Raw genomic sequence first — 8,828 nt, 5'->3', positions numbered from 1 at the left:
CTCAAGTGAGAGGAGATAAGGGGATAAATAAATGTCAACAGGTAAGACTCCAAGTGCTAACGGATCTTAGGCAAACGATCTATTTCAAATCTGTGGAAGGAGTCAAATAGAGCAACCGATTTAGTGGAACTACTTCTAACTCAAGCTACCAAATCACAAGATGGGGGCGCCGTTTGATCTCAGCGCCGCACCAGACACGAGACCTGCGGTGTCCGGGGGGCTCGAGTCCCCTCAGTAAAAGATCACAAACCACCCTAAGGTCCGAGCTCTCCAGGGATCAGCAGTTAGACCTGAGGCCCAGGGCGGCTACCGAAACCCTCCAGCCAGGGCAGGGAACTGACCAAACCATCTCCAAGTATTCCACCCGCAACGAGCCACGTCGCCAGCTCCACTCGGGAAAACCCCGGCCACGGGACAGAGCGGCCTCCACCCTTGGACAACCAGGGAGAAGCCGCGGCCCCCGAGAGCAAGATGGCGGCCTCCGCTTTCCCCTCCTTCCCCGAGAACCCCCTCCTGGTCCCCAGAAGAGAAACAAGGACGTCGCGGCGCCGACGCCGAGATCCGGGAACCTCCGCGAGGCCTGCGGCAGCTCCCAGGCCTCCGGGAAGCGATTCCACCTCGCCGGGCGCGGGGAGCCGGGGGTGGGGCGGTCCAAAAGGCAGCGCAGCCAGCTCTCGGCACGCAGCGGGTGGACGCCGGCAAGCCCTCGCCCTCCTGGCCATTGTTCTCCAGCCCCAGCCCCCGACACCCTCCTCTCCGCCCACGGACAGGAAGTTGCTCCCCAGCCGGCCCCGCCCCGCTCCCCCAGCGCCCCGGAAGTGATCTGCGGCGGCTGCTGCAGAGCGGCCAGGAGGAGGGTGGATCTCCGGAGAGCGGAGCACCCCGAGTCCTCCTCCTCCTCCTCCTGCCGCCCAGGCTCCGCCGCCGCCCGTCGGACTCGTCCTTCGGCCGCTCGCGGCGGGGAGCCTCCCAGACGACAAGGGCCAAGCTCTCTCCGGCCGAGGCCAGCCCAGCCGCGGCTTCCGGAACCCGCGGGGCGGCGGACCGGCTTGCGGTGCAGGTGAGCGATGCCTGCCCGGGCCGCCCCGGGAGGGATTGAGGCGGCCGGGGCGGCGGCGGCGGGGGTGTGTCCGGGCGGCGGCGGGCCGAGGCCCAGGCTCAGGGCCCGGACGCCGAGATTGCACATCCCGCGTTCTATCCGGGAACGAGCTGCGGGACGAGCCCGGGCTGGAATCCGGGGCGCGGTGTTCACTGCTGTGCGGGCGAGTGCACCCCGAGAGCCGGCGGCTGCGGCTTGGTCCTCCGAGCCCAGCACCTCCTTGAGTTGGCCTCGTCGGAAGGTCACCCTGCATCTCTGGCCCGCCGCGCCGAGGTCCCCGCCTGGGCGGTGCCCGCGACCTGGGGGGACCCGTCGCCACCGCCGCAGTCCCCGCGTTTCACTCCGCCCCTCTCCCCTCCTTCCCTTTCTTCCACTCCTCGCCTGTACTAGAGCAGTTGCTTTTTAAGCATCTCCGCCAGGGTTTTGTGCCAGTTAAAGGAATGGCTTTTTCAGACTGAAGTCATTAGATGCTCTGCATTGAACTGCACAGCTTTACCCATATTAGGGTAATCTAGCCTCTAAAGCGAGGAAGAGAATACAGATATTTTTTGAGTGAGAGGGTAATTCCTCTGGATTTGTTCCTTATGGTTTTCCAGGAGTGGAAGATGTGATTTGTATGCTTTAGTCTGGGTATATGTGTGTAAGTGGGCAGGGATGACAGCACAGAGAGGTGGCAGTGTTGTTTCAAGGTTTAAGGAGAATTAGGGAGTTAACTGGCCTTTGCTTGAGAAACCTGAATGTCCAGACTTGTGAGAGCTTATCCAGGTGTCTTTGGGGTTGTGTGAGAACTCCCGTGCCACGCCCTGCGTGTCAAGCTGAAAAGCAACCAATTTACAAATTGTGTTTGGTGTGTGTTGAGGGGAGGGATGGGGAGTGAGGAGGCCTTTGTAAAACGTGTGTCATTAATTTTTGTCCTGAAAGTACATTACAACTTTAGTCATGTTTCCAGACTCGGGTAACAAAATTTGTTAGTAAATTTGCAGTAGAGGGTCTTTTTTTTTTTTTCCAGCTTGTTTATTAATGTATTTAAATGTATTTTACTAGTTTATGTATTTGTGTCTATTAATGCAATATTATTATAAAATGACTCTTGTGACTCTTCAGATGTTAATTTTAGACTTTAATTTTTTCAGGGCAGGAACTGTGTCTTATGCATCCCTGTGTTCATAAGTGATGACAGGCACATAGAAGTTATTCCCGTATTTATTCACTGAATGAATGAACGTGTAGCTGACCCCCACAGTTGCCTCAGGAATCATTTATTTTGTTGGTTTTTTGTTTGTGTTCCAGTTTCTTGGCACATACAGACTTTGCTTTGTCTTAATGTTTTTTAACGTGATGAAAAGGACAGTTTAAGAAGAATCCTTTGCTGTCCTCCCAGAACTATCCTGTGAAAGGTTAAAATTATATTTGGGATATTGTGATTGGTCATTATAATAGCTTGTATTCCAGTCTTCAGTACTTATCCACTTAAACATGTTTATCCAGGGTTATTAAGAAGAGATTTCCTAGTGATAGTAAGTTTATATTTGGGGTTGATAGCCATACCATAATTTTAATACAAAAGAGAAAATTAGAAGTCACCACTGTTTGGAAAACACGATGCATCGCAGAATTGCTTAGAGTGGCTTATTTCTCCCATGGGTAGAGGAAATCCTCTGACATCCTGATATGACCTTGGCATGATTTACCAGTAGCCACTTTCACATTTCTTTGTCAAGATCTTAATGTTCTCTAGTGTGTCTGCTGAATGTGCAGCCATCTTATCACTTATTTTAAAGTAGTTTCATACAACCCTTTCTTTGCAGGGCTTTCAGGGGAAAAGAAGTGCTAATTATAGGGAAGGATCTTTTCTGCCATTTGTGTGGGGGAATAATTTTTGTCTATAGATGGTTGGGTTGTTTTCACTTCCGAGAGGTCCAAAAAAAAAGTGCTGATATCTTTCCTCTCCAAATGCCTGGTGGTGGTCCTGCACTTGTTTTCCAAGCTCAGTGTCTGCAGGATATACATGAATGTACCAGAATCACTTCTTGGATATGTGTGTATCACTGTTATACACACTTGTAATCCTTATAAATGGGTGGCAAGAACAGTCATTTTTAAAATAGTATGTATTCTTGATGAGGAAAAATATGACTTGGAAGTGGTAGGGAGAAAGTTTATGATTTTTATTGTTTTGTAAAATGTTTTAACTCTTAGACACTAAGAAGAGGGAGGCCTGCAGTTTCTTAGCAACATCACTGTAACAGAGGTGAGATCTCTTTTTTAATTCAGCAACCCTCTTGGTAATAACAGTCCATATAACACTGATTGCCTGCCAAGCACTGTGATAAGAGCTTTAGTTATATTATTTTTAATCCCCACAGTACTTCGGTAAGATAGGTAGTTTTTCCGTACTTTATTAAGGCTAAGTGAAGCTGTTGGCTAGAGGCTAGTAGCTAGTATTTAGGAGAGTTTGGATTTGAAAGTACCGATTTCTGAGAGCATTGCATATTACAGTTAATCCCAAAAGGCTGAGGAAAAACAAGTTTCTAATTGAGCTGAGCTTCAGGAACATGAATCCAATGATCTCAGCACTCTTGGCCATCCAGTGGACCCTAGGGTTACTGCTGTTTCTGTCATGAGTACCTACAGATGCAGTGTTCATCTGCCTGGGTGTGCCATGAAGAAGTGGTTGGGTATTGTTGGAGTGGGGGTCCTGGAGGAGTAGAATGTTAGGAACTCAAGCAGTTGATTACTGCTTTTTGCTCTGAAATATCTGAATAATCCCTACTGGAGAGGACCATGGAAAACCTATTTTGTGCTGACCTCTCCTGAAACCTTGTTTTTTAGTTCTTTCACTAAAGGAGGTGGTGGGGGAATGTTGGGAGGGCAGGAGGCGGAATTGGGAAGAATGTAGAAGAGGCGAAGGTATCCTGGATCTGTTTATACCATTTCAAACCAGGTATCATTTTCGCTTTGGGTTTAATATAGAGGCTTAAAAGTGGCAGAGTTCTTGTAAGGGTCTGATTGCTATTCAGTGCTGGTCAACTCTCTTTACTCTTCCCAAGCCTGTGAGGTTTTGGGTTTTTTTGTTTTTGTTTTTTTTGTTTTTTGGGGGGAAAATGCACTTTTAATGGGCTTAATTTGAAGGATGTGTTCATCTCTTGGTTGTTTTTGTTTTGTTTTGTTTTGTTTTAAGTATGTAGCTCTGAGTAAAAAATGGCTCATTCCCCAGCCCCCATTAGGAACAGTTATTTGTTTTTCTAAGACACCTTTTTTACTACCTTATTACACTCCAGAGGATTTGGTTACAATATAGAAAAAGTGAAAGTAAAGGTCTGTGAGTTTTAAGAGTCATGTGGGTAAATTTTGGAAGAGAATTTGAATCTTTGATATAATTATACCTGAAGGTTCAATTCCTCAGCGTCAAGAGGGTAGTCTGTACAAGCCAAAACCAGCAAGCTTACAAAAACTATTAGGATACTATTCTTCAGGTCCTTCACAGTTAGAGTTCTCTGTTAGATGGAATAGACCTAACGCTTGACACACATCATCTCTTTGAAGTCTGGGATCCATTTGGGTTGCTGAATTCACTTACTGGAACTAGGTATCAGGTTTGACGATGTCAGGTTGGAGAATAAAACATAGCAAGATTATGAAATGATTTCTACTTCCAGATGCATCATGAAGGGTGGGCAGGGATCCCCAGTTTCCACAAAGATCATGATTGTAGTCATCTAAGCCACAGGACCCCTGCTTCCTAATGCAGTTGAGTAGCTAGCATCATTCCTCGTTGAAAATGGAGGCTGCCCACTACTGATTGCAAGTGCTTTAATTCAGCGGCCCTGTCTAGATCTGTTCTGGATTGCTGCAGCAGCTTGTTAGCCTTTTGTTGCCCACCCCGCCCGGATCTGTTCTCCACTCTTGGTTAGAGCAGTCGTGACACTCCCCTGCTTAAAGCCCTTTCGCAGCTCCTTCTTGCCTATTAATAAAATCCAAACTCCTATAATCCTTAATCTCACATATAGAACTTTCAAGACCTGCTCTTTCCCTAACTCTCTAGCCTCATCTCTTCTCTTCCAGTATATGCTATTCCAGCAGGACCAAACTTCTAGAATGCTAGAGTTTTCTTGGTGCCCCTTTTCCTCTTCTTGTAGTTGTAGCCATCCCTCTTTACCCCAGTCTGGTGTATGCCTGCTTGTCTTCCAGCACTCACTGTGGGTTATACCTCTCCAAAAACTGTGTCTGGATTAGATTCTTTCTCTTGATCTCATCTCTAAAAACAAGAAACTGAAAAACCAACAAATAAAAACTTCAACAACTTTCGAGACTGGACTAGTTGCTCTTTTTATGGGCTGCCATAAAATCCAGCATAGCACTTTTACCACTATGGGCAGTGCCTTCATTAAATTTTGTTGACCACAATCCATAGTAACTACACGCAGAGCTCATAACTACACACATAAATACACTCTTAAAAGTCTTCACAGGCCTTTACCAGAAGTTCCCAAACTTTCTTAGTTCATGACGTCCTTATCATACCAATAATTGTTTCACAGCGTCCCTAGGTCAAAAAAACACCTAACGGTTTAATTTATTAAATAGGCCTAAGCAACTTAATAAGTATTTAAGTCCTAAAAATCCAGTAGCTACATGAAAAAAAAAAATACACGTGAATTAAAATAAATAATTTTCTTTCTTTTTTTTTTAAAAGATTTTTTAAAATTTATTTATCTGATAGATCACAAGTAGGCAGAGGGGCGGGGGGGGGCCCAGGCTCCCTGCCAAGCAGAGAGCCTGATGTGGGGCTCGATCCCAGGACCCCGGGATCATGATCTGAACCGAAGGCAGAGGCTTTAACCCACTGAGCCACCCAGGTGCCCCAGTAATTTCTTTCTTAACTGCATAGTACTCCATGGTTTATTCAACCAGTCTCCTGTACTTGGACATTTTTTTTTCTTTAATTTTACTTATTTGGAGAGAGAGGGAGAGGCACAAGCAGGCAGAGTGGTAGACAGAGAGAGAGGAGAAGCAGACACCCTGCTACGAAGGGAGCCTGACACAGAGCTCAATCCCAGGACCCTGGGATCATGACCTGAGCCAAAGGCAGACGTTTAACCGACTGAGCCACCGAGGCGCCCCATGTCCTTGGGCATTTAAATAATTTCCAGTATTTTTCAATTACAAATGACGTTATAATGAAAATCTTTACGTACATGTGTCTTTGTATTGTTGGAAGTAAATTTTCAGGATAAATGCGTATATAAGATTTGTTAGATTTTGCCAGATTCTGCTCCTTAATGGAGCTATGCTATTTTGAATACCTACCAGCAGTGTGTAAGAGTGCCATGGCCTCACCAATGGAGTATATGGCCAAGCTTTTGAATTTCTGCCAATCTAATAGGTGAGAAATGGTATCTCAGTGTAGTTTTAATTTGTGAATTGAACTTTTTTTGTATATTAAAGTGCCATTTTTTACATTTTGAAAAAATTGTTCACGTTACTTGCCCACTTTTGATTTTTTTTTTAAAGATTTTATTTATTTATTTGACAGAGATCACAAGTAGGCAGAGAGGCAAGCAGAGAGAGAGAGAGAGAGGTGGAAGCAGGCTCCCCGCTGAGCAGAGAGCCTAATGTGGGGCTCGATCCCGGGACCCTGAGATCATGACCCGAGCCAAAGGCAGAAGCTTTAACCCACTGAGCCACCCAGGCGCCCCAATTTTTTTTTTTTAAGATTTTATTTATTTCTCTGAGAGAGAGAAAGCACACAAGCAGGAGGGCAGCAGAGGGAGAGGGAGAACTGAGAAGGGAGCCCGATGTGGGGCTCAATCCCAAGACCCTAGGATAGTGACCTGAGCCGAAGGCAGATGCATGACCAACTGAGCCACCCAGGTGTCCCATCAAATATATTAATCTTAAATGTATTACATATGTATTTTTAGTTATCATCAGAGAGCCTTTCTTTATCCCCCGGTTATAGAGAAATTTACCCATGCCTTCTAATACTCAGTATAGTTTCATTTTCCACATTTAGTTTTCTCATCCATTTGGAGGATATTTCTGTATATGGTGTGAGGAATGGATATAATGTTATCATTTTCTACATGGCTATCCAGTTGTCCCAGTGCTATTTATTTTTAGAAAATCTTTGTTTCCTTTATTGTATACTAGATTTCTCTATGTAGTTGGGTATATTTTATTCTGTTGGACTATTATTCTGTTGGACTGACTATTCATGCACCAGTATCACACTGTTTAGTCGCAGAGGCGTTGTATATGATGTCATACCATGTAGGACTAGCCCCCATTATAGTTCGTCCTCTTCATTGTTTTCCCTACTATTCGTGCATGTTTTACTTTTCCATATGAACTTTAGCATCACTTTATCTGAGTCCATTCATTAAAAAGCTTATTGCTATTTTTATTGAGATTGCACTAAGCTTATGATTTAACTTAGAACTAATTTCTTGATGGTGTGGAGACATCTTAACCTAGAACGAGCAGTGTCTTTTCATTTTCTTAAAACTACTTTTATGTCTTTGCAGAATGGTTATAGTTTTCTTCATACCAGTTTTGAACGTTTCTCGTTAAGTTTTTCGTTAAGTTTATTCCTAGGCATTTTATCTTTGTTGCTGTGTTGTTGTTGCCGCTATTGCAAATAGAATTTTCTTATACATTGTATCTTCTAGTTATTACTCATGTATTTGAATATTGCAGGTTTTTGCATGTTTTCCTGCTACCTTGCTAAACTCAGTGTTTGAGTTACGTTCATCATTGCTTCTTTTAGGCTCAGATACTATTCTTTCACCTGCAGAGATTTCAGTCCTTTCTTTTCCAATGGTTATGCCTCCAATTGTTTATCCTATCTAACCGCATCAGTTAATATCTCCAGGACAATTAAACTGCAGTTAACAGTGTCTTTAATAAGAGATGCTGGTTGCTTTATTATTTTTTTCCTGTGGATATACAAAGATATACATTGTACTAGATACTAACGTAAATATGGAAGTGACTTTCAAAGATTGCAGTCCTTCACTGTCTCTGTAATTATAAATGGAGATGCATGTGGTGAGAGGCAGGAAAAATGAACTTTCCTAGTGAGCAAAGTACAAAGATAAGCAAGGTAAGGACTGATCTATAGTTTCCCAGTTCACGCATCCAGTCCTAAGTTTTGTTCTTTCTTATCTTGCCATGCAGTTTTGTCGAACTTCATTGTAATCTTCTCTCAGTCAGTCATGGATGCCACAGGGTGACCTCCTTTTCTCCTCTAGGCTAAAGCTGCCATGGGTCTATGATGATCTAAGGGTGCCCTTCCTGGCTTTCACAGTCTCAAGTGGTTTCTTTCCATTGTAAACAGATAAATTAGGCTTACCTTGTATTGATGTGGTTATGGCTTGGGTTCTTGGGGCTATAGGTCATATGGCAAGGCAAGTTTGTAATTAGGTAAGTTTATCCATGGAGGTGACCTAAAGTACACGGATATGGGGTGGTTCCAGACAAGTTTGTAGAGCCTCAATCACCTGTTCTTTCTCCAGAATTCATTTTCAAAGATTTAGTCCTCTAGCTGGAAGCGATGTGTTTGTGTGGAATTGATTGTGGGGCATCCAGCACACATTCCATCCACATGTCAGTTATGGACACACACCAATGCTGTCTCCCAAGTTCTAGAGGGTGCTTTAATTTTGCTGCCATCTAAGTTACCCAGGAAGTTTAAATAGCATATTTTCTATAGATTCTTATAATTTCA

The 8,828-nt window shown here is 44.3% G+C and overlaps 1 protein-coding gene and 1 pseudogene across 3 annotated transcripts in view; both read left to right on the top strand.

The window, feature by feature from the left end:
- Positions 1 to 809: 809 nt before the first annotated feature.
- The window catches only part of RALA (RAS like proto-oncogene A), a 72,871-nt gene continuing 64,852 nt past the window's right edge, over positions 810 to 8,828 (top strand). The window contains exon 1 of one of the 2 annotated variants that reach the window (XM_080818394.1): positions 810 to 1,060. The gene's annotated coding sequence lies outside the window, so the exon portion shown is untranslated. The remainder of the gene's footprint in view (positions 1,061 to 8,828) is intronic. The other variant, XM_080818395.1, reaches the window with a different exon arrangement.
- The window catches only part of LOC308352131 (aspartate aminotransferase, mitochondrial-like), a 34,569-nt pseudogene continuing 32,170 nt past the window's right edge, over positions 6,430 to 8,828 (top strand). The window contains exon 1 of the transcript in view: positions 6,430 to 6,485. The product of the transcript in view is annotated as an aspartate aminotransferase, mitochondrial-like (transcript). The remainder of the gene's footprint in view (positions 6,486 to 8,828) is intronic.

Source organism: Martes martes (genome assembly GCF_963455335.1).
Source record: "Martes martes genome assembly, chromosome: 11".
In the NCBI taxonomy this organism is placed as follows: Eukaryota; Metazoa; Chordata; class Mammalia; order Carnivora; family Mustelidae; genus Martes; species Martes martes.
This window is presented reverse-complemented; position numbering and strand designations above follow the sequence as displayed.